This window comes from Pipra filicauda, unplaced genomic scaffold, assembly GCF_003945595.2.
Source record: "Pipra filicauda isolate LSUMZ 115617 unplaced genomic scaffold, ASM394559v2 scaffold606_size451818_pilon, whole genome shotgun sequence".
NCBI classification, from domain to species: Eukaryota; Metazoa; Chordata; class Aves; order Passeriformes; family Pipridae; genus Pipra; species Pipra filicauda.
In genome coordinates this window covers 327,380-354,843 of record NW_024104761.1, presented here as the reverse complement: position 1 = coordinate 354,843, position 27,464 = coordinate 327,380, and the positions used below count along the sequence as shown (strand labels likewise).

Genomic DNA, 27,464 nt, shown 5'->3' with positions numbered 1-27,464 from the left:
GTCTGCATAACCAAATCAACTCACAAATGAAGGAGGCAGAGCAGGAAGAAATTCATCCTCCTCTAAGCCTGCTTACCCCATCCTGCTTTACAAAACCATTTTTTTATAGACACACGTGCCCATATACGCACAGACAGACTGAAAACCAACGCCTGGAGTAGCTCTTGTGCGTGTGCATATACACAAATATAAGTGTCAAAAATACACACAAAGGTGAGCTACTACAGGCAGTTTGTTTAGTTCCTTATCACTATAAATCTATTAGAAAGCTTCCAGATTAAAGCATTGTGTTCCAAAGAGGTTTAGGATGAGAAGGAAAGGCGGCTGTGCCCGAAACACACAAATAGGATCACAGCCCATGCAAAGACTGCTGCATATCCAAGGCACAGCTTGGGGATAAAGTGCTGTTCCCTCTTGCTGCAGCACCTTCAGCTCACCAAGAGGATTTCTGTGGTTTCCCCGTGACTCACTGGGCTCTTCTCCACACCCAGGGCCACCCTCCTCTAGAACCAAAGCATTCAGGTTTTTGGGCAGCGGGTGACACACAGGGCAGGCAGGCACAGTCACACGGCACTGCCTCAGTACAGCTGCTGTAAAACCTCACAGAAAGTCTAAAACACCTTCTTGCTCTTACTGTTTCATAAACCCTCACTGCCTGACTCTGAACACAATTCAGGGGGACAACACAGGGGTACTCACTGCTGTCCCAGTTTTAAAAAAAAACCCCAAGCTAAACTAAAAACTAAGACTAAACCCAAGCAGCAAACAAGAGACTGGTTTGTCTCTTAAGCTTAACTGTCACTTTAAGAAAAAACAAAACAAAACAAAACAAAACCAAAAACACCCAACCAAGAGTCCCCAAAAGCCACTTTGTAGATCTTACTGTATCCAAGTCCTTCTGCTCCCAAAACACAGCCCCCGGCCCTCCAGCAGCAGCCGAACACGCCTTTTAACTAAAACGGGATCATCCAGACCGGAGAGCTACTCACTGGTGGAAATCAGGCGGCGGAAAACAGCAGCCAACTTCTCCTGTTCCCAGCTGCCAGCCAGACACGGCGCTCCCGGCGGGACCAGAGGGAGACGCGGAGAAGCCTCTTGGAGCCGACGCGTCCCGGAGCCCGGGATCTCACCCGAGGAGGAGCTCGCCCAACTTCCTTCGCATCAAAACATTAAAAGTTGCCTTTCGACTTCCCCGCGGCCGGGCTTCGTCAGAGCTTCTCTCCCGGGAAGAGCCTGGAAAGGGAAAGCGGGAGAGGTGAGCGGTGCACTGGAGGCGACGGAGCCAACTCCCCCCTTGGCCATCACCCCTGTGCGTCAGCAGGGACAGCAGCAGGAGGAGGAGGAGGAGGTTGGGAGGGCCAGCACGGCCACAGGGCTGCAGTTTCCAGCTGGTGCAACACCTCCCAGCAGCACTGGGTTCTACCAGCAACTAACACCCTAAAACGGGGGGAGATTTATCCTATAAATTCAGGTCTGTCAGTCCCTAACGCGCGCAAGGAACGCCTCGAATCAGGGCTGCTTTTGAAAGGCTCAGGGTGACACTGTGAAGCTGAAAGTGCCAGGGCAGGGAGGAAGGATTCGTTTTCCTAATATATATATAAATACCAGATGTTAAGTCCTACCCTAAAACCAAAAAATCCTCCATGACAACAGAGGAAAAAAAAAAAAAAAAGGTTGTATTTCACCACACTAAAAGGAAACCAACGAATTTCCCTGAGCTTCCAACCAAATTTTTGGCTACATCCCACTGCTGTCACCAGCAGCATCACCAGTATCCAGCTCCTATCCCAAAAAACACAGCAAGGGCTGGAAGCACGGAGGGCTGAGGCAGCCAGCATGTCCTGCACACAGATACAGCGGGAGAGGACGGTGCCGAGCATCCCAGGGAATATGGGAGGGAGCAGAGGATATCTGCTGGCCCCTGCCTTGGGACAGCAGGGACTTTGTGTAATTTAGGACAAAACCACAACACAGAGTAGACTGAGTCCCACGTTGGAAAGACTGATGGGATGAGCAGCGCTGGCAGGGTGTCTTCCAGCAGCTCACATGGGAGCAAGGACTGCACGGACCCGCTGGCCGCTGTACACAACACAGATCCTGTCCAGGAGTGAAGTCAGAGGTGTGGGGAGCAGCCTGATCCCACTCCACAGATGAAATCATGTGGAAAAAAAAAAAATAATAAAACCAGGCACCAGCACGAACAAACAGCAGCATCAGATTTTCTGAACTCCATCCCAAGAGAGGGAGCCTGTTGCCAGGAATACCGAGGAATCTGCAGAGCCACATCGAAGAAACGCAGGGTGGAAAAAGTATTTCCAGAAGCCTCGCACAGAAATCCTTCCACACTCCTCTTCTCACACAGAAAGCAAGGATTTTTAAGGAGGTTTTTGGGGGGTTTCTTAATAGATCCACGTCCTTGTTCCTAACACAGGGGGACAGACAGTTATCCAATGCAACATCTTCACCATCAGCTCCTCCATAAAGTCCAGAAGCCTAAAAATGGCCCATGGTCAAGTCCAACTCGGCCCCTTTTATTTAAAATCTGAGGAGAGATGGGAAGTGTGGATGAGCCATCAGTAAGCTCCTTTTCTCCAGAAGTCTTTCAGTAATTGAGCCTGGCAACACTCAACAGATGCATCTGCCTGACCTCGCCCTGCTCTCCAGGAGGGATTCTGGAATAAAACTGGTGATTACTCATTACCTAAAGATTTCTGAGGTGTAATTCTATCAGTGCCAATTCTGTAAATCCCTCCCACTGAGGGCAGATATGAGGAATCGAAGGATTAATTGGAAAAGACACTACAGGCCGTGGATTCCTCACTATGCAGTGTCTACTTTGGGGCATCACACACATCACGGGACAGCAGAAGGCACCTGGTAAGCACAGAGGCCAACTTAATAACTCACTTCTGACAATGACTGAGTTCATACTTGACAGAAACGCTCTTTTGTTACTCCAGCAGATCTTATCTCAGCAATATTCCCCCCCCTTGCTCCGGGACTGTGTGAGTTCAGTGACCTCAAGGCACGTAACAAAGCCGGCCCTGTTTTCCCACGAGTCAGGTGGGGCCAGAAGGGAGAACAGAGGACAGTTTGACGAGTATTACGGGAAATTAAAAGCAAGTTTTGGGAACACCTTCTCAACCAGGGCGCATTTACATGCTGCATGTGTCCAGACAGATACAACATAACACCCTGTAAAGCCCTAAACAAACAGAAACACAATGAACTCTTCCACAGGGCGTGCAAAGAGGTGGGTTTTTCTTTCCTCCTACACAATTCAGCCAGCACATATTTAGCCTAAGGGTTGAAACAGAGGACAGCCTGAGCTGCTGACATCATCTTCTTTCTATAGGACTGAATATCTGGGAGTACTGCTCTCACTTCAGTGGCTGTTGCTCTGTTTCATCTCCACCTTCCCACACTGTGCTTCAACAGGAGAGAGACAATCACCACAAAAACCCCTGGAGAAGAGGGATGGTCACCAAGTGTTGATCTGTTTGCTCCTTTCACGACCACGACATAAGCAATGTGACACAACACCAGATTTGGGGTTGATTACTGGCATTGAAGAGAAACAGAGCTACTACCAAGCTCCAGCACTGATGTTTCTTAGCATTCAAGCACTGGCAAGAGAGCATCTCTCCAAAAGCCTTGCTGGGGAAAGGCTGTCCTTGCCTGGACAGCTTAAAATCTACCTAAACATCTCAAAAAGTCAGATTATACTGAGCCCACTTTTTCCCTACCCATCAGTAAAGAAACTGTACATTAGCAGGTGGAATTCAGCACTGAAGATGGCAAGTAAAGTCTAGTGCAAGCAGTAAAAAACAACTCATGATTACAGAATCACAAACATTCGGGTTGGAAAAGACCTCCAGGACCATCGAGTCCAACCTGTGACAAATTCTCTTCAGGGAGAAGCAATTTAGCCTCAACCAAAAAGTGACTACCTGCTCACTTAAAGGAAACAAATCTCATTGCTTATTATTTATACCAAGATTATTATTCCTTCCAGCTGCAAGCTCAATTTTCTTGAGCTGAAATGTCTTTGTAAAGAAGGCACAAAAATTGAGGAAACTTAAGTTTTGAACAGCTCTGGCAGAGACCTTTCAGCACATTTGCTTTATGGTCCAGAAGTCACAGAATCACAGAATTGCAGAACAGTTTGGGTTGGAAGGGACATTAAAGACCATCTTGTTCCAATCCCCTGCCATGGGCAATGAAGCCCTTTTTATTCAAGACTTAAAAATACCCACCAGGGGAAAAATAAAAAAAGCACGCAGTAGATACCCTCAAAATATCATCTTTCCTACTGAAAAATAACATGATTATTTACTATTACATATAGTAATTATTATTATTTCACCTCTGTAACAGCATTACAACTTCTTAAATGCAAGGCTGTTAATGGACAGTCGCTTTGGAACTTAAAAAAAACAAAAAAGCCATTAAATTGACTTTAATGGGGTTCTGATGGATACTGAAAACCGTTTAACAGTTGAGTTTGAAATCTGTGAGGTATTATCAAAATAACCTGGCACTTCTGGAAGTTAAGTGTTTAGGTGTGTTTGATGACACAAGAGGAGATTCCAGAGTGCTGATGTGCTCATCAGCTCCAGCAATTAAGATTCCCAAGAGGAATGCTGTGTCATGTAATGTGTGACTCACAGAGCAAGTCCGGAGGAAACCACACTCCTCTCTCTTTTCCTATAAAAAGCTCAGCCTGCTTTCAAGTTGAACTGAGTTCCCTGAACAGAATTCCTCCCGTTTCAGCACCACTCGCTTGAGCACGTGTGCAAGAGCGAAGGTGTGTTTTAAATCCCCTGCAGAAGCCTGGCAGCAAACCAAGGGCTTCCAGAAAAATCAGCTGGAAACTCCCCCGCTCCTCCTTTCTTGGGAAATACTTTGTGTTGCTGTATTTGGACACGTGTCTGTCCTCTGACCTCCAGTCACGGGGCTGCTCCCTGTTGCGACAGCTCTGAGGGATCACACACACCCTCCCCGTGACTGGAACCTGTAAAAAAGGGTGGCAGGAACAGCACTGGGACCCCCAGACGTCCTGGAGGTCCACCAGGACATGGGATCTCTGGCTGTGGGTGAAGGGAGTCTTCACTCCACGCCTGGACACTCGTGTTGGCCAAGCCACACAAGCAGCTCCTGCAGTTCCCATCTAATCTTTGTCAGTGGATAAAATCCACCGCTTTTGCTCATCACATGTGCTTCCCTGGGTTGCAGGACGTGTCCAGCCTTCTGCTCCTCCTCATCCAACACTGTGGTTGACCTTTAGATCCTCGCAGAAACACCTGGATTTCCTCAGGGGTGGCTCTGAACACCTGGCACTTCTCCAAAGGCCAGAGCAGAGGAAAACACAGTGCCACGCTGGAATGGCAACTCACTCCCTCACAGGGGATGTGCAATCACACACCCAGTCCAAAGCAAGTGTTTAATCCCTCATTTTAACCTGGAAGAGTGAAGCTTTCCATAAAAGAGAAAAACAGAAACAAGATGCTCTTTTCAAACTCACCCATTCAACTAAAAGGACATTTTTTCACAGGGCAGGGTGTTACTCCCAAGTGAACTGCATCCCACATCCAGCTGCAGCACTGCCAGCTTGGGAAGTGCCACCCCTATTCTCTGATCCACTTATTTTGTCCTCTGAGAAGCCTCATTACCCAGGGGTGTTAAAATCCTCTGGTTAAGAAAGTCACTGCCTCAGAATGCCAATTTGGGTACATTTCCTCCAAACCCAAAACTTCAACCCAAAGGCCTCTGATTACAGATTGGTTCCTCACCAAATGCTATAATGGGACACAGACTGGTGTCCCACTGGTTTTTCCATCGAAACAGTGAATTCCTTTGCTATTTGCCCCACACCTTGCTTCGAGGCTGCTGGGTTTGTACACCAGCAGTTTGGCACAAACCAGGTGCTCTGGCTTCTGTAAAGCCCTTGACAGACCAACCTGGCCATTCCCAGGGACATGGCATGGAATGACAGATGCCAGCTGCTGTTGTCACCCAGGGAGCAACCAAGGACCTCCCAGGGAAAAAGCCTTGCCTGGTTTAAGTGTGGCTTTGCTGATGCTATCTCTGGCTCTTCAAAGGAATTTTTTACTAATCTGAAAGGATCTAAAGGAAACAACACTTTCCAGTTGAGCAAAATTAGCATTTAAAAAAAAAAACCAAAAAACTCAACCAACCAGAAATAAACTCAGCCAAAAACCAAAAACCAAAGCAAGAGTTTACACAGGATGATGTTTCCCTTTACACAGGATGATGTTTCCCACTACAGGTCAACCCCAGGGCTCCCGGGCGTGGAGGGGGCTTTTTCCTGCTAAACATAAACTAAGTCTCCACATCCTGAGTAGTTGTTTGCACATCACCCCAGTCACACAGGGCACAAAGCACAGAGAAATCCACAGCTCCTGCTGGCACCTCAGCAGGATGTTTATTATCCCAAACACCTGACCAGCACCTGCTGCTCGTGCCAGGAGGGTCTCTCTCACACCCAGGGAGCAGAGGCCACTCAAAGACTCTAAAAGATGGAACATGAGCCAGTTACTGATTGATCCCTGCCTCCAGCTCCCCTTTTTCCCCCCTGTCTAACTGGAAGTCAATATTGACAGGTTAAACAGCCCTGACACACCCACCTATCCAACACCTTTCTCATTAATATGCAAGATGTGGATTAATATTGCCAAGCAGGGCTTCAAATATCCACTTCCTCCATCCCAAGGACAAACAGAACACAACAGAAGCAATCAGGAGCTGTTTGTGAGGGCCACAGGGTGTTGCATTCCCAAAATCCTTGGGAATTTGGTGCTTTACACACGGGAGAGCCATGTGATCCCAACATTTCAACACACATCCTCTTCTTGGGACTTCAAGTGCCATGAGTCACCTGGGTTCAAAATATGACCAGGTGAATTCAGAGCTGAACAGAAGAAGTTATGCTCAGGCAGCTGGAGGTATTAATCCCAAAAGGCTCAAAGGGTTTATTGGGGAAGCATGTTTATGTGTCCCCTTATGCTCATCCCAAAAAAGGGGGAACAGACAGAAATGCCACCATAGACGTGGGCTAGTTTAGGTATAACTAATAAAAAAAGAAAAATCTATAAAATATAACTGTGCTTTTATCAGCCAATGATCAAAGCGCAATAAAAACCATTCTTAACACCTGTTTTCAGGCACTGGCCTGTTAGACCTTATTTTTATAACCCTGACCTTCAGTCCAATTTATTCCTAAAAGATGTTCAAGCATCAGTTCTGCATAAGCATTAAAAATAAGAGCCTGCTCCTTCCACCAGGACCATTAAAACCTTCCTTCCTAACACATATACCCCCTCAAAAATTCAGCACTCACTGAAATCCCAACTCATAACATTTCTTACTTTCCTACAAACACCTGAATTATGTGTCTCTGACTACAATGCCAAGCACTAACTTGAACAGGAACCTGAAAGAACTTCATCCTGCTCCCTCCAAAGCCAAGTCTCAGCAGCTCTGACCTCAAAAGGTTTGGATTGGAAGAGACCTCATCCAGTCCCACCCCCTGCCATGGGCAGGGACACCTCCCACCAGCCCAGGTTGCTCCAAGCCCTGTCCAACCTGGCCTTGGACACTTCCAGGGATCCAGGGGCAGCCACAGCTTCTCTGCTCCTCAACTCTATTTACAACATAAACATACTATGCTGTAGCATACACAGAGCACCTTAATCAAGCCATGGCCAAATACCTTTCCCCTGGCATTCAACAAATATCTTTGGGCTGGAATTTACTGTGCTCACACATCTCTGTCCTTGCCACCAGTCACAACAGAAACATTAGGTACGTGTTTTCAAGCCCCAGAACCTTAAAAAACCCTCCTTGCAGAAGCACAGACAAGGGGAATCACTCTGCTTGACACCAACTGCAGAGGGATGTGGAGCTGCTGGAGTGTGTCCATGAAGATGCTGCCAGGGCTGGAGCCCCTCTGCTGGGGAGGTTCACCTGGAGAAGAGAAGGCTTCAGGGAGACCTGAGAGCCTCTTCCAGGGCCTAAAGGGGCTCCAAGAGAGCTGGAGAGGGACTGGGGCAAGGGATGGAGGGACAGGACAAGGGGGAATGGCTTCCCACTGCCAGAGGGCAGGGATACATGGGATAGTGGGAAGAAATCCTTCCCTGTGAGGGTGGGGAGGCCCTGGCACAGGCTGCCCAGAGAAGCTGTGGCTGCCCCTGGATCCCTGGAAATGTCCAAGGCCAGGCTGGTCAGGGCTTGGAGCAACCTGGGCTGGTGGAAGGTGTCCCTGCCCATGGCAGGGGGTGGGATGAGATGAGCTTTAAGATCCCTTCCAATTCAAACCATTCTCTGATTCCATGATTCTGTGACACCCTGCTTCCTCTTGGGTCATTCCCGGTGGATCACCCAAACTCAGCAATAACTGGAGCTGATTCCATGCAAGTTACATGGGGCAGACGTGGATATTCAACTGTGGATACCACCACCCTTCCTGTGCCTTTGGAATCCTGAGTCAAGGACACTGCCTGTTTCTTTTTAAGCACCTCTAACTAATCCCGTGGGATGACATTACTGGGATACTCTTGTGCTGCACACTATGATTTTGGAGGGTAAAAAGAGATTAGTTTCCTCTCTGTGCACACCAAAGAACACTAATCCAGAACATTGCCACAGAACTTCCACAAAGTTGTGTTTTGTAGCAATCACTGTCAGAGGTTTCACCCTGCAAAGAAGAGTTCGCAAAAATACAATTCTGTTACGAGCTAAAAATATCTAGTAGGGAGTACAACAGGGTGAAGGTAAACACTTGAATTTTCTGGAGAGGTACACTTGCTTTCTTCCCTGTTTATTTATGCAGGACTCTTGGATTTGCTCAGGGATTGGCATTTCTGCAAAAATCCAGTGCTCAAACATGCTCAGCTTCACACTGAGCCCTTAAAAACCTTGAAGTGTTACTTTTTGTGTCTTCTACAGCTCACAAGCAGCAAAAAGTAGCAAATGCAGCTTCAGACCTCAGGAAATCAGCCTTTACCCAAAAGTAAACGCCCTTAAATTTTGCCAACTACCCTACAAGCACAATACAGATTATTCAGTCTACACCTTTATAAAACTGTCATCCAAATTATCTGAGATTCAGACCAAGCACGATAAAAACCAGAAAGGCTGGGGAAGTTTCAGAGCCAGAGCTCTGAATTGCTTAGAAAGCTGAAGATAAGTCGAAATTCAGCTTTACTGTACTGCAATCACAACATTTGGGGAGGGAGAAGGCAAAGCCTCTCTGCATCACCGGCCGAGGGGGGACAGCGACCCCTGAGCTCTGATGCTGTGCCTGCAAGCAGCTGATGGATTATTAAAGAGCCCCTGTGCTCAGCCTGGAGGCTTTTCAGCGACTCATTTCACAGGTCCTCCCTAAAATAGCGCCCCGGTGTTTGACACCTCCACCCCCGGAAGGAGCAGTTCAGGGTTTTGGGGGGTGTTTGTCACCGCATCAGTCAAACAGAAAAACGCCCTTTACCTTCCCAGGCTTCCCGTCCTTCCTTCCCGGGTGATGGCTTTCTGTCGCTCTCCAGGCCTCCCTTCTGACCAAGAGGAGGAGAAAGAACAGCTTTATCCTGCAGGTTTGGTTTCGCTTCGGCTCAGACAGAGATTTTTTTTTTTCCAAAGCAAACACTCCTGCAACGTCACCGGGGATATAAATAGCCAGAGGAGAAGGAGGGAGAAGCAGCCCTTCTGGAGAGACTCGGTTACATTAGGAAAGACGTAAGTAGGGGGAATATCAGACAGAAATAAAGCCTTTATTTTCCTAAAGCTACATGCACAGCGTCCACTTGAGCACTACAGCCAGGCCGAGTGAGCCAAGAGAAATATTGCAGCCATCTAATAATAGGGAGGTTCTCACACATTCCAGGCTTTTGCCAGGAGACGTGTGCTATTCCTGCTCGGCAGAGGCTGCCATCCTGGCAGCTCACACACACTGCTCAGTGTCCAGCTGAACTCCAGGAAAGCTAAACTCCTGTACTCACCCACCCTAAGGCAGGGACACAGGCATGGGAGGGCCTGCAGGGTGTTTGTCCAGAGAAGCCGTGGCTGCCCCATCTCTGGAAGTGTCCAAGGCCAGGCTGGATGGGGCTTGGAACAACCTGGTCTAATAGAACGTGTCCTTGCCCATGGCAGGGGGTGGAACTAGTGAATCCTGAAGGTCCCTTCCAACCCAAACCACTCTGTGATTCCACGGGGAAAGCCCTGACACCATTTTTGGGAGCCTGCACCCCTGGGTGCCTCTCTGAGTGCCCTGCAGGCAGCACAGGAAAGGGGCAGGAGGTCTGACTGCACCTACAGGGCTCCAGCCTCTGTGATCCCTGAGACGTGGTGGGATAAATCACACCCCTGGATGAGCATCTGCACGCACAGGTCCTTTAGGAAGACCAGGATGGGTGCTCATGGGGGACTTCCACCGCCTTGGTATCGGCTGCAGGGACAACCCAGCACAGCAGAAACAACTGAGGAGGTTTCTGGAGTGCACTAATGACACGTTCCTAACACAGGTGATCCAGGAGCCACCAAGGAGAGGGGCTCTGCTGGACCTCAATCCTTACAAACAAGCAAGAACTGGTCAGGGATGCCAAGGTCCTTGGGAAGCCTTGGCTGCAGTGACCATGAGACGGTGGAGGTCAGGACTTGGAGAGGAAGGAGCTGGAGGAAAAGGCTGATCATAGCCCTGGACTTTAGGAGAGGAGACTCTGGCATCTTCAGGGATGTGCCTGAAGAATCCCACGGGTTACAGCCTTGGAGAGAAAAGGGGCCCAAAGGAGTTGATCGATACTAAAGGATCATCTCCTCCTGGTTGAAGGACAGTCTATCCCAACAAGCAGGTGATCAAGCTGAGGGGGCAGGAGCAAGGAGCTCCTGATCAGAGCCAAGTGCAAACTGCAGCAGGTGATCCAGGAGGAATCTGGGAACACTGATCATGCAGGGAAGAGGCTAAGAGAGCCAAAGCACATCTGGAGCTGAATCTGGCAAGGGATGTGAAGGGCGACAGTAAGACCAACCTTCAGGAACTGCAGGCCCCTGAGACCACAGGGAAGTCCAGACAAGGAAGACTTACCCTTAGTAGAAGAGGATCAGGTTAGGGAACAGTAGCCTGGACACACTTCAGCCCATGGGACCAAATGGGATGGAGCCAGGAGTGCTGAAGGAGCTGGCTGGTGTCATTGGGAGGTCACACTTGACCATCTTTGAACAGCTGTGGTGAGCAGGAGGAGCTCCTGATGAGCAGAGGAAAGCAGACATCACTCCTGCCTTCAAGAAAGGAGTGGAAATGGATCTGGGGAACTACAGGGCTGCAGCCTTACTTTGTACCTGGGAAAGAGCAGCTAATTCTGGAAAGCACTTCCAGTCACTTCAAGGACAAGAGGGTGATCAGGAGTAGTCAGCACGGATTTATGAGGGGGAAGAAACCACGCTTCAGCAGCCTGACCTCCTCCTGGGATGAAACAACTGCCTCGGTGGATGAGGGGAGTGCAGAGGACATTGTCTGTCCTGGCTTTGGCAGGACTTCCAAAACTGCCTCTTTTCACACCCTCAGATAAGTTGGGAAGGTAGGGACTGGCCAAGGGGGCAGTGAGGTGGAGGGAGAACTGGCTGAATGGCCCAGCAGGTCGTGGTCAGTGGCACAAAGTCCAGCTGGAGGACAGACACTAGTGGTCTACCCCGGGGTTGATATGAGAGCCATCATTTAACCTCTTTGTTAATGACCTGGACGATGTGCAGAGTGTACCCTCAGTGACACAACACCAGGAGGAGTGGCCAATGCAGCAGAAGGTCACACTGCCACTTGGGTGAACTCAGACAGGCTGGAGCAAAGGGCAGACAGGAACCTTGTGGTGTTCCAATAAAGGAAAGGCAAAGTCCTCCCCTGGGGCAGAACGACCCCAGGCACCAGGACAGGCTGGGAGCCGACAGACTGGGAAGCAGCTCTGCAGGCAGGACGTGTGGTTGGGGATGACAACAGGCTCCCAGGAGCCAGCAATGCCCCCTCCCAGCAAAGACCACCAGCACCCCAGGCTGCACTGGGAGCAGTGCTGGCAGCAGCTGAGGGAGGTGACCCTTCCCCTCAGCACTGCTGAAGTGCTGGGCCCAGCTCTGGAAAAGACACGTGGACACACCAGAGAGAGTCTGGCAACCGGCCCAGGGCAACCAGCCCTAGGTGACCCTGCTTGACAAGATGACCTCCTAGAGGTGCCCTCCAGCCTCACCCAGCCTGTGGTTCTGGGACCATTTTGCTGTTCATTTTCCCACCCCAGATACGATTCATGACATACACAAATATTCAGAAGCAGCGCCCGGGCCCTGCCTGAGGCACTGCCCAGGGCACAACCCCACAGTGTCACAGCGCTGACAGATCCCACACCAGCTCAGCAGGAACAGCCCCCACGTGCTGTATCTCGCTCTCAAGGCTAAGATTCGGTTTCCAGCACTTGATAACTCACCTTTGCTATGGTTTGGTTCAAATTCTGCTTTCTCAGTGTGACACGGGGGTCAGGAGGTGTTCCATCATCTGACTCCCTGGGATTACCAGATTCCTTAAAGCTCCCTTACAGTCTCCATCTCAAGTTTTTCCTCCTTTTGCCTTTTTTTGGTTTTTCTTTTTCTAAACATCACCTCTTAGATGAATACTTTAAAAAAGCCCTCAGCTCCACAAATGCTCTGTATCACCTCTAAAAACCAGAGGATGATTATCCTCTTTTACAGCAAAGCAAGACATGGATATCCTCTAGGCTTACTAGCTAAAAATCTTCATTAACTTGGTAGATAACTACTTGTAAGAACTGAAATCCTCAAGTTTTTCATTCTAAGGCCAAGAGATAAAGTTGTAATTTTTTTTAAAATCTCTAACACTCCCTGTTCCCACAGTCTGGCAAAAAGGCAAGTGGGAGCCACGAGCAGTGGAGGGAAGTACAAAACTGATCCTACCTATTCAGATTTCACCCTGGAAAGGAGGGACAGGGAAGATTCCGTGCAGAATTAAGGTTTCTGTACGAAAGCTCAAGATGAAACATGTTTCTACCCAAGCGTTAGCGCATTTGTCTTGCCTGGTTCTCAGTTTAGCACACCTCCTCCTCCTTTTCCTCTCTTTGCAAATAGAGTGAGCAGGCTGGGGGCTGAGCAGGGAGGAGGAGAGCGCAGCTGAGATGGGCCGTGGCAGCTGCCAGAGATGTGGCCACAGCACTCGCGGTGTCCTCACCCAGAGCAAAAAAGACACCACTACCATTTTAAGCTGACTCGCTGCACGTGTTTGGTCGTGGGGATTTAAGGCCACCCACGATTCTGGCTTCTTCCCATGGGTGTTTTCCAGGGTTAGCCTGAGAGAGTTGAGGCTGTTCAGCCTGGAGAGGAGAAGGTTGTGTGGAGACCTCACAGCACCTTTCAGAGTCTGAAGGGGCTACAAGGAAGCTGGAGAGGGACTGTTCATTGGGAACAGGAGTGACAGGACAAGGGGGAATGGGTTCAAACTGCCAGAGGGCAGGGATAGATGGGATATTAGGAAGAAATTCTTCTCTATGAAGGTGGGGAGGCCCTGGCACAGGTTGTCCAGAGAAGCTGTGGCTGCCCCATCCCTGGAAGTGTCCAAGGCCAGGTTGGACAGGGCTTGGAGCAACCTGGGCTGGTGGAAGGTGTCCCTGCCCATGGCAGGGGGTGGAATGAGACGTGCTTTAAGGTCCCTTCCAACCCAAACCATTCTGGGATTCTGTGAATAGGTGCATGAAGAGGCAGCCCTGAAACAACAGGAATTCCCTACACTGATCTCCTGGCCTGCACAAGGGCTCAGATTCTCAGCTCACTCACAGTTTTGCCTTTAAAAACCCCACAGCTGTGAACATGAAGTTTAGCCCAGCATCTCAAAACATCAAAGCTGCTCATCCTAGGGAGGCAAATGAGTTGCTTTACACTTGCAGCACTCTCAGCACACAACAAAGCCCATTTACATGGTACTCTTCTCTTGGGCAGCATAAGCTTCTGTTTCATACTGAATTAAACCCAATAAAGCAGAACCAACCAAACACAGAAATAACTACAGAATCCTCTCTGGACTTGCAAGGGAAAAGAGAAACTGCTAATTGCAGCCTAACTGAACTCCTCACTGCCATAAAAGCATTAGCAGCCCTGTCTCTGTAGTGTGCATCAGCACAGGCTTCCTTAAATCAGGCATTTTGGTTCTCATGGAAGCAGCTGGTGTGGCAGCACCCCCAAAATCCATCTGCCCCATCCAAGAGGGAAGATTGGTTGTTCTCCACAAGCAAACCATTCGTGGTTACTCCCCATCAGTTAATCTGCAGCTTCATCTCCCCACCAGCCTGACCAAGCCATCCAATTTTGGCTGTGGGCAACCAGGAGCAGCCTCAGAGAGGGACTGCTTATATGGAACAGTGCCAGGAGCTGCTTTAATGAGCTCTGCACATTTTCCTGCCCCAAGGCTTGTAACAGAGCCTCTACATTTGTGTTTCATCTTCTTGCTGCTCCTGCCTGGCACTCAGATTATTTCCAAGGAGCACCATGCAGCAGGTTCCAGGGCTACTTACTGATTAAATGAGGCATTTGGGTCCAGCCAGGAAGGGTTTTTGTACATGTTACCCTGCTGTAATGGGGTGGCTCCTCTACAAGAGACACATTCCAGCTGTAGGATGCCAGCAGACTGCATTTGGCACTCACAGAGCAAACAAAACAAGCAGGGAAACAGGGATCCTGCACGTCCAGCACACCACTGAGATCCACCCAAAGGAGCCTGTGACGCTGCAAAGCACAATAATGAACGTCTGGTGCAGCTCCAGGGGGATCATGGCTACTGGAGAAATAAAACCAAAACCACAGGCACACACACAGGAAGAGAAAGAAAGAAGTATATATGGGAACAGTACAGCAGTGGGGAGGGAGCCAGGACTCCATCCTGCTCCAAAGAAGCACATTTGGAGCCTGGATGTTACACCTCAGGCAGCTACAAACCTGTTCCCCAACGTGTCTTTTCTGAGCGGTCCTGAATCAAAAAAGCATCAAGTGAGGTGCAGGGGACATCCTTACCCCAACCCTGAGGGTGTGAATGACGACAAACAATAAAACCAACACAGCACAGCCAGAGTTTCATTACAGAATCATCCAACAGGAACCTCAATAGAGGTTTGGGTCGTTCATCTACTGACAGAAGTAACAGCCTTCCTTCCTTAAATACACCTCAGACAGACACAGCAGCTCCTTCTCCTGTTTAAGGGAGGCTACAGGGCTTTCTGTGATCAATGAGGTTAAAAACTTGACAAGATTTCAGCAGAAAAGACCTTCATTATTCATTAAATACTTGCAATATTGACTAGCTGTTAATATAGTTGAAGACTGTATTTGCTACACCACTAACTAAGGGCAAATTCAAGCTTCCACATCAATCATTCATCTCTAAAACAGACAAGGAAAAAACTCAACATCCCAAAATGGACCACAGCTTTTCAGGGTTTTCAGTGCTAAATGAAAGATGACTGTAGAAAAAATTCCCTTGGAAGTGTTTATTATTCTAATTTTAACCTCAGGATGTTTTTAGGGCCAGTGAAAAACAAGACCAAAACCCAAGAGACCATATAATCCACACAGGGATTTTCTCCTGCCTGTGCTAGTTCAAAAGTCATTCTGAGATGCAGAGGGTTTTTTTTTTTTTTATTTTTAAATCACTGTTTAACCTCTTGGACTGGAAGCATTAAATTACACCACAACATCAGACTGGACTGTGCAAGAAAGCAAGTCTCTTAGAGAGGAAGGGACATGGATTCCCATGGGAAACAACACTTCCCAATATAAATATTTCACCAGTATCCACAGTGGGAAGCAGAAAACCCTCTTTGCCTTTCCACGGTGAGGGGTGTGGGACTGAAGGAACACAAATACCTCACAGCAATACACTCTCACCCAAGCTCTTCTTCAGCCTCACACAGGCTCCACCAGTTCCTTCCCAGAAAGGTAATCCCTTAGCTGCAACCAGACACCCCTGGAGTGTGTTCTGGATAGTTACCAAGTCCAGAGAATTAAAAAAGAAAACCAAAAAACAAACAACAAGCGAACAGCAAGAGCCAAAACTGGCCAGTCCCTGGGGCGAGCAGCTGCCTGCAAGGATAAACTCCACTTGCAGACAGCACCACGCTGGTGCCAAAAGGCTTTCCCCAGGAATTCTGACCTTTATTCCTTGGCCAGCCTCATCCAGCGAGCAGCAGGATGGCTGGGTCTCAGCTCTGGCACTCCTGGCTGTACTAGAGCCTGTAGTCTTCTTCTAAATCATCATCAGGCCAAGTCACACATGCAGAATTTACCTTCCCTCTCCACCCCACCAGCTCACCACACACTGACAGGGCTCCCATAAGCTTTCTACAATCCACCAATCCACCTTTCTACACCTTCTGTGGTCGACAGGCTCTTCAGTCGGATCCAGATACCATGTGCTGCTTGTTTTGTTCCTTGTGAACTCCCCTATAACCTTGTCTTCCCTCTGTGTCAGAGCTGTAGTTTGGTTACTGACACCACAGTTGGGTTTGTTTTGAGGGTTCTCCCCTTCCTTTGTGGTTTTTATTTTAATCCATAAGCCTACGTATCCTTAGCTCCAAAAATAGAAAGTCATAGCAGACAAAGACCTTCCAACACAGCAAAAAAAGCTTAAGCACATCATCCCTAGAAAAGCACTTTCTCACACAGGAGTTCAAAACCTCAACAAGTACCGTAATAAAATGCAATAATAAAACCTTTAAAGGAGCCCAGGTCAACAGACACAGTGCCAGTTAAGTGACCTGTATGACAAGTTACAGTTGTTTGTTGGGGGAAGAAGGTGCCACCTGCTCACAACATTTCAGATTCAGTCCCTCACTCCAGCTCCAGTCCCTGTATTAACTGAGTTTGCCACATACCACACTCCTCCTGTCCCCAGCTCCAGCTTTTCTATCTCCTCCATCTGCAGTTTCCTCAGGTGAGCACCTCTGTTGTTCAACAGGTCTAGAACTTTTGAGCCGTGTTGTGGGAGTATTTTGTGTAAGGTAATATAAAGAAAATAGCTCATTGTTAACCATTTCCAGACCAAGAATCAGCATTGTAGCAGGTAAAAGCCATTGCAGGCAGCTTATGAAACACAGCTGACGATGTGAGCAGGAGGGAATGCTGGAGGTGAGAGCACAGCCAGTCAGGCTGTCACAGGGAAAAAGAAGAAACCCAACTTGCAAGGCAGCTCATAGTTTTTAAATCTTATCTAGATGAAACTATGAATCCAGTTATATACTTATTAAATATTCCACACTTACTTACAATGATTACAATGGCAGAACATAGGTTACAGGGTAACCATTGTCTGATATTGACCCCATGGCCATCCAAATCCCAGAGTCATGGAATGGTTTGGGTTGGAAGGGACCTTAAAGAACATCTCGTTCCAAACCCCCCTGCCATGGAAGCAATCAGTAACTGGAAGATGGGGCCAAGGACTTTTTCTAAGCAATTTATGCTTAAATCATCATAAACCATGCAAAAAATTCGGGGAAATAATTAAAGTATGACTCCATAGGCTCCTGCTGATTCCTGCTGCAAACAGGCTTGTTTTTTCCCTGCAATTCCAGAGGAGGGATTTTTTTCCACCACCACTTTCAGCTGCCACAAGCAGGCTATTGTTTGGATTTAGCCATGCAGCAGCACTCCTGATGCAAGCCCACAGCTAAGGCAGCACCGTGGAACCAAAATGGAACAGGAGGGAATTCAGACTGAGAATTCAGAAGAGAGATTCCTACTAAATACCTGTCTGGAGCAGCACGAGATCCTTCCCCTGCTTCGGCACAGCCAGGGAAGCACATCAGAGAAGTCCTGCAGTACTTCCCAACATCCAGGTGCCCGCAGGGATGTGCTGGATCAGGTGGCAGCTCAGCAGCAAGTTCAGAGCAAACATCCTGCACATCAACTGCCCCAAATCCAGGCAGCCTGGAGCTGCTCCGGACGTCCCTGTGCCTCCCCCGCACACAAACGCCGCCATCCCATCCTCTCTCCCGTTCAAAAAGTGACCCCAGATCAGCTGGACACACCAGGATGAGTCATCTCTGTGCACTGGCACCTTAATTCTGAAAACTCACTCCTGCTCCGTCCCCGGCAAGGGGAACCGAACTGCCGGGAGCTCACTCGTAGCTGTGGCAACAGCAAATGCAAATCCTGCCAGGCTGCAAAACTTCGCTCTCCTCCAGTGCACGGCAGCTACATGGGAGCAAAACCACCTTCCACAGGGATAAACTGGGCTGCTGAAAGCTCTGCCCTAAAGCAAAAATCCAGCTGGCAGGGCAAAAGTTAAACCAGCCACACATTGCTTTAGCTGGGCTTTAATGCACAGAGAAAACGGAGGCAGAAGAGTTTGGGAACAGGATGCAAGAGGTTCAAGGTCTCCCACGTGCAACTGCAAGGGCTCTACTCGCTGTTTACACCTGGGGAGGAGCTGCTCTATTTGCAGCCTCGAGTTTCAGGCTGCCCAAGTCATACCACTGCTGTTTCAACACGATGAAGTTACAGTGCATAGACAGGCACAGACAGAAAAACGGATTTAATTAATTTAAATCAATTCTTTCCTGTGAGGGTGGTGAGGCACTGGCACAGAGGGGCTGTGGATGCCTCAAGGCCAGGCTGGACAAGGCTTGGAACAACCTGGTCCAGTGGGAGGTGTCCCTGCCCATGGCAGAGGGTGGAACGAGATGATCTTTAAGGTCCCTTCCAACCCCAACCATTTTTGATGTCATGATGAAGTGACCCATTTTTCAAAAAGTAATCAGAATTTCTAAAGAATCAGCACATCTGAATGCAAGCCCACGAGCTCTTCTCAGGAAATAAATTGGATATTTCTAATGAAGTTGCAGGCACTAACTGCACAGAACAATCAGGGGTTAAAAACGACTCGTGGGGGTGGTGAAGAAAGGAAAGAAGAAAAAAAAAAAAAAGCCTCACCTAACAAGTTTCCAGCTGCAAAGCCTGTGTGAACTTCAAGACCTGAATTGCAAATTGAGCTTTGTTGAGAGTTTTAACTCTGCTTGCAGGGTATCTACTTGTGGTTTGCAAAACTTCTCAGACAATATCCTGAACGGCAAACAGAGTAAAAAAACCCCACCGACAGCACGTCGAGAAGTTTGGGTGGAGAGCTTCGAGATTTCTGGCTCCGGCGGGGGCTGGTTTTGGTGTGGAGCGGGGGTTGTGCGGCGTGTGCTTTGTTGGGCTGTTTGTTTGGGGCTTTTTAAAGGGCAATTTGGGTTACCGAGTGCAAATCATTCCCAAGGCTGGAAACAGTGCAACCTAACCTTCACCTATTTATGAGCAAAGCAAATCCAATCCCACGGGCAGGTTATTCTATCTGGGAGCAAAGCAAAGGAGCTAAAAACGAAGGAAAGGGAGAGTTACCATGGGATACCAGGATGCGTCACTTCTCTTGGCTCTCGTGGCGCCACGTGACATCTGAGCCGTGAGTGAAGAACTCAGCAGATGGGATAGGAAAAAAAAATGTAAAAAGGTCTCTAGATGATAGCAAAGTTTAGGCTTTAAAATCTACTGCTTGGGGCGACAGAAATAGAGGCAAAAATATTTATCTATAAACCAAACTATCTGTCTATAAATCTATTGCCGCCGTGCAGTAAATACACGCTTTTCCTTCCAACAACCATCAGCATCCACACTTTTCAGTTCCTAACAGTAAATTTAAGTCCAGGCACATCCAGAAATACTGCCCTTGCCATCTCCAGCGAGAACTATCACTTGCCTTTCACAGGAGGCAAAGCAGGTCAGCAGTTTGCAACTTGCTCATAAATACAGAAGTAGCCACTTGACAGCAACAGACAGGAGCAGTTTAGGGTTCAAAGGAGATCAGAAGAGGGATAAATCACTTGGAATTTACTCTCAAAGTTATCACACAGGTCACCAAGTCCACGCCTTGGGATGGAGCCAACTAAATGAAGGGTCTTTTGATTTCCAAGGGATCCCTGTTGAGCAGCTGTTGGGAGTGACCTCCACACTCTCACCTACACTTGAATTTTCACCCCACTCAGTCCAGTATAAATTCTTAAAACACCTCCTGCTCCGAGTCCACACAAAATCATGCAGTGAGTGGTTCAATGTTTGAGGGTTTTTCCCCCCCTCTTCTTACAGCTGCCAGTCTCTTTCTAGCATACCAACATAGCTCTGATTCAAAGGACATGATTCCATCTCCATCCTCCTCCACCTCCCAAAGCCTCCCAACACCCACATGCTGCTGAACATCAATATCTCCAGGGAAATTCACTCCTTTCATAAGCCAGCCAAGCAAACCACCTCCCTGTAGTAAAAAGTGACACAGAGCATGAGAAACCTTCGCCCTCCGCGGGTGAAGGTGCAATCCCAGAGTTCCAGCTCTACCCAAACATTACCTGACGCTGAAAATTGAGTTTCCAGGGTAATGTTGGAGCCCATCTGTCTCCAGGGCACCACAGTAACCTGATCATTACCCCAGGCATCAGCTGGCACGCTGCCACTCCAACCCACCCGGCTCCCAGCACGCTCCTGGGAGCTCCAGACTGCAAAACTTCGGTCAAGGAACACAGGGAATCAGCCAGGACACCTGCTGCAGTCATCTGCTCCTCAACACCAGCTTGTTATCACCTGAGTCATTTGCTGTTACATGGGAGCCGAGATATCCTGCCTTGCCTTTGCTGCTCCAGGTTGCAGCCCCTGCATTCCACAAGTCCGTGACATGGCATTGGAAAACAGCCCCGTGTATTTATGACCTCCAAAAGGAAGTTCCAGGTTTCTACAGACAGTTCAACACAGATGAATCACCTTCTTCAAGGGTACCTGGGGAAGAACAACCCCAGGCACCAGCACAGGCTGGGGGGACCTGCTGGAGAACAGCTCTGGGAGGACTTGGGGGTCCTGGTGGGCAACCAGCTGTCCCTGCCCAGCCGTGTGTCCTGGGGACAGGGAGGGCAGTGGGATCCTGGGGGGCAGCAGGGCAGGGAGGGGATCCTGCCCCTCTGGCCAGCCCTGGGCAGGCACATCTGCAGGGCTGGGCCCAGCTCGGGCTCCTCAGCACAGCAGGGCCAGGGAGCTCCTGGAGCGGGGCCAGCGCAGGCTGCGGAGATGCCCAAGGGATGGAGCAGCTCTGGGAGCAGCAAAGGCTGAGGGAGCTGGGGCTGTTCAGCCTCCAGAGCAGAGCCTGAGAGGGGCCCTCAGCCATGTCTGGAGGGGCTGCAGGGAGGGGGCAGAGGATGGAGCAGGCTCTGCTCGGGGGGGCCCAGCAATGGCCCAGGAGGAACGGGCAGGAACTGATGGCCAGGAAGTTCCAGCTGGACAGGAGGAAGAACTTGTTGGCTGGGCAGTGCCCCAGCCCTGAACAGATTGTCTAAAGTGTGTGAAGTCTCCTCCCTGGGGCTATTCCAGCCCCATCTGGACACACTCCTGTGCCCTGTGCTCTGGGCTGGCCCTGCTGGAGCAGGGAGGTGGCACCAGATCCCCACTGTGGTCCCTTCCAGCCTGACCTGTTCTGGGATTCTTCAACACATTGCTTTAATAACTGTTCCCTGAGCCAGGAGTCTTTAACAGCCATGGCTGGGTTTTATCCAGCCTCCTTCGAATATGTAACCTTCCAGCAACATTCCTGCAGCAGGGAATACCACAGAGTAACCACACCACCAAAACAAAAACATCACCAAAAGAACAACACTGCCAAAAGGAAAAAACTTTCCCTTGTTATAAGCTCATGCTTCCTTGGTTTTTTTCCAGCGAGGAAGGCCTGGGTACAGTCATTCTCTTTGGAAGATGCAAAGCTCACACTCCCATAACATTCCTCTTCTCACTCCCTCCCTTCACCATCATTTCTTCTCCACACTAAAGAGTCAAAGTTTATCTATCTCCTTTTATACAACAGGTGCTCTGTGCCTTTGATCACCTTCAGCATCCTGTGCTGAACCTTTCTCTTTCTGGAGACAGAGAATTAAAGACATGGGGAATCATGGAGAAAAAGTTTTTTTAAATTATTTTCTTTTTACAGCAGCTTGTTCTGTTCTCTCCTACTTCACTAATAATATTTGTTCATTCGCCAGTTTGACTTCGCAGCTATTTGCAGTGTAAGGATCTCCAAATTCCGTAAAAAAAGCCTCCCAAGAGCAGAACAAACCCCCAAACTAATAATGTTTTTGCATCCTGACACTGTTGTGGAAACAAGCGTTAGGATTCAGAGACAGGAAAGAGCCTGGAAAGTGCAGTAACCTCTAAATTTCTCAGTTCCAAAACTTCATTTCCACCAGAGCAGCAGAAAAAGGAATTAACCACAACCCTCTCTGTGCATTTGTCTTCCTCCACACATCTCAAGCTGTTCGTGCTTTGTAAAAAAGTCAAATAAATATACATATACACGTACACATTTTGGCCATCTGTATTTATTTCTTGACACAGCACCAATAAAAGGGAAGTGCAGAGAAAAAACCCTGGTTTTTATTAGTAACTGATTGCTGCTTAACAGCTTCACTGACCTTGTAGCACACATCTGATTCCTTACCTGCCTTATGATTTTCATGTGGAAGCAGCACCCAACTGTGCCATTAATACTCACAGTACACCCAGGGGCAGAGCTGTATCCTGAAACTCCTCCTGGACACAGATTATTTTTTCCCCCCCTGTTTTCAGCACCTCAAACTCCTCCCAACACGGGATGACAACACAGGTTTGCTTTAAGAAGTCCCTTTTCACTTCGCCTCAAATTACCACACAGAAGCAGATGCCCTGGTCCTTCAGGGTTCTGAGCAGAAAGCTCACCTTGCTTTGAGCAAGCTGAGCTCAAACACAAGCTCAAACACAACCTCATGCTGAATATCACCAAAAGGATGAGAAAAACCAATTAGAGAAACAGCAGCTACAACAGTGACTTGCCTTATGTCCTTTGTAAACAGCTTTTAAACTGCCAGGTACAGCTCTGAAGGAGCTGGAGGCAGGAAGAGACCCCCTCTAACTGCTGACAGGTAGGGTTATTTGAGCTTCAGCACGAGCATTTGAAGATGAAAGAGCACAACGAGGGTGCTGAAAGACAACTGACAGCTTGAGGAACACACGCTGGTTTTCAAATCATTCCTGTGATGTAGGATAATGTTTAGGATCACAGCATTCACTGGGAATTAGAGCATCCATTTAGCAGTAGGTTTGCCTGATCAACTGTCTGGGGACTTCAAACACATCAGCAAAACTGCACAACTGCAGAGGGTGCCTTTGCAGCCTCGGTGCTCGGCTGAGAAGCTTCACAGAAGACCAGAAGATGAAGAGGAAGAGCAAGTCGAGTGTGCACCTGGTTCCAGGCAAGCTGCCTGTTGTCCTTGCTGACTGCTAAGCCCAGACCTGTTAGTCCACCTCTGCCTCACCTCCAGTGCTTGACTCTGCACCTGCTGCTGGCTCCAGTTCAGTGCTTTCCAGGCCAGGTCACTGGTTTTGGAGCAGGCAGAGTCTGAGGAACCAGCACTGGCAGGGCACTTGTGCTGTCAGACAGAGACCACCAACACCTTTAGCAGGGGGCAGACACAAGCAGCTGCATCAGCTAATCTGGATCAGCAAGAGCATTCCCAAAACACGTGGAGCAACCTGGATAACACACCCTAATAACAGCAGCAGCATTTGTGCAAAGCATGGTCCTGGTCTTTCTGCCACTCACCTTCCAGGATGTGCCCCACAGCTCCGGGAGCTCCCAGGGCTGTTATTTCCATGAGCTTTCCAAGAAACTCTTTGCAAAGCTTGGGGAATTTGGTGATGTGGCCACGTCTGGAGACTCCACAATGCAGGAAAAGGGCAGGGAGGCCCCTGAAGCAGGAGCACACTCTGGCCAGGAGGGTATTTAAGTCTGCCTGGGTGTCTGGGACACACACATGACAGGAGTAGTTGGGACAGGCACACAGGACTGGTGACAGATCAGACATCCTCTGCTGGGACTACAAAAACCCTCAGCATTTTAATTACCAAATTATTTCATCCATCCTTTGCTGTGTACTTATCCCTACGGAGCAAAATATGTTAAATGTAACATTTTGTCTTCCCAAGGAGTACATGGAAATCTGTCAAAACAGTTGCTGACAGCCTTTCAACTCCTTACTGGGAATGGGGACAGCACAGGCCAGGAAAAAAACCTTTTTGATTTCATGCATCTTGAAAACAGACAGAAACATTTCAGGAATGAACTGCAACAAAATACCTTGTGCAAGAATCCCAATAACCATATTATCTGCTGAATAACAAATGAAAACAAAAAGGAAAATAAATAAAAAAATGAAACCATGCAGTCAGTCATTTCAAAGAACTGGATCTGTCATTAAAATAAATGAACTAACCAGTTGGTGCTTGTCCAAAAAGAGAGCGATTTAACAGAATCCCAGAATGGTTTGATTTGGAAGAAACCCTAAAAATCATCTCCTTCCAACCCTTATGGGTAGGGACACCTTCCACTAGCCCAGGTTGCTCCAAGCCCCGTCCAACCTGGCCTTGGACACTTCCAGGGATCCAGGGGCAGCCACAGCTTCTCTGGGCAACCTGGGCCAGGGCCTCCCCACCCTCACAGGGAACAATTCCTTCCCAGTATCCCATCTAACCCTCCCCTCTGGCAGTGGAAAGCCATTCCCCCTTGTCTTGGCACTCCAGGCCCTTGGAAATAGGATTTCCATGATTCTTGCAGGCTCCCTTCAGGCCCTGCAAGGCCACAATCGGGTCACCCCAAAGCTTCTCCTCTCCAGGCTGAACAATCCCAACTCTCCCAGCCTTTCCTCCCAGCAGAGCTGCTCCAGCCCTCGGATCCTCTTGGGGCCTCCTCTGGACTGGCTCCAGCAGCTCCATGTCCTTGCTGGGCTGTTCCCAGGGCTGGAGCAGCTCTGCAGGGGGGTCTCACTGAGCAGGGCACAGGGTCTAATTCAACCTGTTGCATCCCTGACTGAAGTTGGGGGAAGACAACTGCTTAATAATGCAGCTTCCCAAAAGGCACAAGCCCCAGGAGAGATGCCCTCACAGCGCGTGGCTCCTGGGCTGCAGCCCCGGAGGACGCCCACGTACCCCAGAAGCTCAGCCCCTCAGTCTGAACACAGCTCTGCTGATTGCAGAGACACCAGACAGAAACCAGAGAGCAAAACAAGATTAGAGCTCAGCGAGATGGTGAATCCAAATAAACAAGACATTTTGAACTATTTCCAGCATGACTTCAGCACAAAATAACATTTGCACGTCAGTGTAATAGTTGATGTTTTAACTGCACGCTAAGGGAACAGTCACGTACAGCATCAGCTGCTCAGCCTTCAAAGGGAGCAAAAAGAGCTGCAAAAGAGCTGTGCTGTAGTTCAAAGCCTTTCAAATAAAGACTAAATTCATTTACATTCAATCCTTGAGCACTTGAACCCAAGTAGAGCACGGCCTGTCCCATCCCCAGACATCCTGGGGAGTCGGGATGGCACCAACCATCAAATCCCAGCTGAAGCCTCCTGTCTGCGAGACTCCGGGAGTAAAAATGAAGCCAAGGCCAAAAGGAGCACAAGCCAAGAGGATGCAAAGCAAGAGGGAAAACCCATTTTGTCTTTGAAGCCCTGTGAGGACCGGTGAGCACACCCTGACGGGAAATCCTATTACTGGGGCCCCTAAGCCATGAATCAACCTCAGAGTCAGCCTGGGCAGCCTCGGGACAAAGGAACAATCATCTGCTAATTCAGGCAAAGATGGAAAGGGAAGGTTCCTTCTTCAGGTTAAGGATTAATCATCAGCAGGTACAGCCTATTTGCTTTAAGTGCAGCCACTTCCTGCCAGCACATCCCTGCCTTTTCCAAGAAACAGGGGAGCAGCTCCGTGTCTGAAGGCAAATGAATCAGGAGACGAGATTGAAATGATCAACAGCACCCAGACCCAGCCAAGCTATTTAATAAGCAGCTAGGAAATGTACCAAAATCCAACACAATCAAGCCAACAAACTGAACACAGGGAACACACAGTCTTTGCTCCAAAATTCCATTAGACTCTTAGGTTTGGGTAAGCGCCACGTCCAGTCCTTCCCTGGACATCTCCAGGGATGGGGACTCCACCACCTCCCTGGGCAGCCCCTGCCAAGGCCTGACAACCTTTTCCAGGAAGAAATTCTTCCTGATGTCCAAGCTGAAGGCTGGTAGAGGAGTCCAACAGGAGCTGAGGAGGATGCCCATGGTTCCTCAGAGTGTGAGGATAAAGCCAGCAGCAGGTTGGCCAGGTGGTGCTGGAAAAGGTCTTCCCAGTTGTGTGCAGAGGGGGAATAAGGCAGTGCTTCCACTGGGATACTTCAACCTGTCCCCCCAAGGGGCCTCCTCAGTCAGCAGCAGCTTCAAGCTCAGGCTTGAAGCTAAGCAAAGGTATCACTCAAAAAGTCAAAGTCACAATGAACTCATGGCCTACAGGACACAGAAACACTCTGCAGTCACATTCAGTTCTGTACATGATTCATATATTCCCCCAAAGGTGCTTATCCATGCACAAGACAACACCCAGAAACCAGTCACCACTTTTAACAAGATTATTTGACATTTCCCAGGGCGCTGGTTTTTTGGTGGTGGTGGGTATTGGGGGTTTTTTTGGTGGTGATTTTTTTGTTCCTTTTCTTTTTAAACGTCTGCTCTAGCCAACTGCTGCCCATTTAATTGGGAAATCTGACTACTGAGTAAGTCTGCACTGGAATTTACTTTTAACCATTCCAAGCCCTTGCTGCATTCACACACATTTCTATTTCTGCACAAGCAACTTAAGCACCAATACTTTCAAGAGACAGCACAAGCACCGAGGCCCTGTTCCCATGGAGCTAAATTTGGAGGTATAAGCACACCTGACTGTAACAAGCTTAAACAAAAATCACTGAGACACAGGAACTGAGTTCCAGGCACAAACCACTGCTTTGCACTGCTCTGTCTGCTTTACACAGCCACTCTTACCCTGAGATTACACAGCAATCAGTGCCTGCTTTGCTCTCTGAGCCCTGGGTTTCTGCTTCAGAGCCACTGAAATTTAAGTTTTCAGAGAGAATTCAGCAAGCAGCTCTAGCAAGCACATTCTGTGCCAGGAGAAGGATGAGTATATTTATATAACAAAAGGCTTCCTGGATTATTTTAAGGCTCGAGTTTTGCAAAGCGAACAATTGAGGAAAGGGATGTTTTTCCTTTGTTTAAAAAAATAATACTCGTACCAAGAAGAAAGACAGAAAGAAAGGAAAAAAAAAAAAGCCATTGAAAAGGCAGCAGTGTCTTGAAATTCTACTATTTGAGATCCCTGCATCTCAGCAAAGAGCCATCCATGTGCTTTGTGACCCCGAGTCCAGAACATATGTTGCTGAATACTGAGATAAATACACAAAAATCAGAGGTCCCAGATACCAAGGCACCAGCAAGTGAATATCTCCACATAAATGACAACCTGTGGCACAGAATTACAGAATC

The 27,464-nt window shown here is 48.6% G+C and overlaps 1 protein-coding gene across 5 annotated transcripts in view; it reads right to left on the bottom strand.

Annotated features, from left to right (window-relative positions):
* SGMS1 (sphingomyelin synthase 1) overlaps positions 1–27,464 on the bottom strand; it is an 84,909-nt gene that overhangs the window by 32,194 nt on the left and 25,251 nt on the right. For 3 of the 5 annotated variants that reach the window (XM_039388079.1, XM_039388076.1, XM_027711122.2), the window contains exon 3: positions 990–1,233. The gene's annotated coding sequence lies outside the window, so the exon portion shown is untranslated. Of the gene's footprint in view, positions 1–989; positions 1,234–9,508; positions 9,602–19,431; positions 19,467–27,464 lie in introns of those variants that run through there. The other 2 variants (XM_039388078.1, XM_039388077.1) reach the window with 2 other exon arrangements.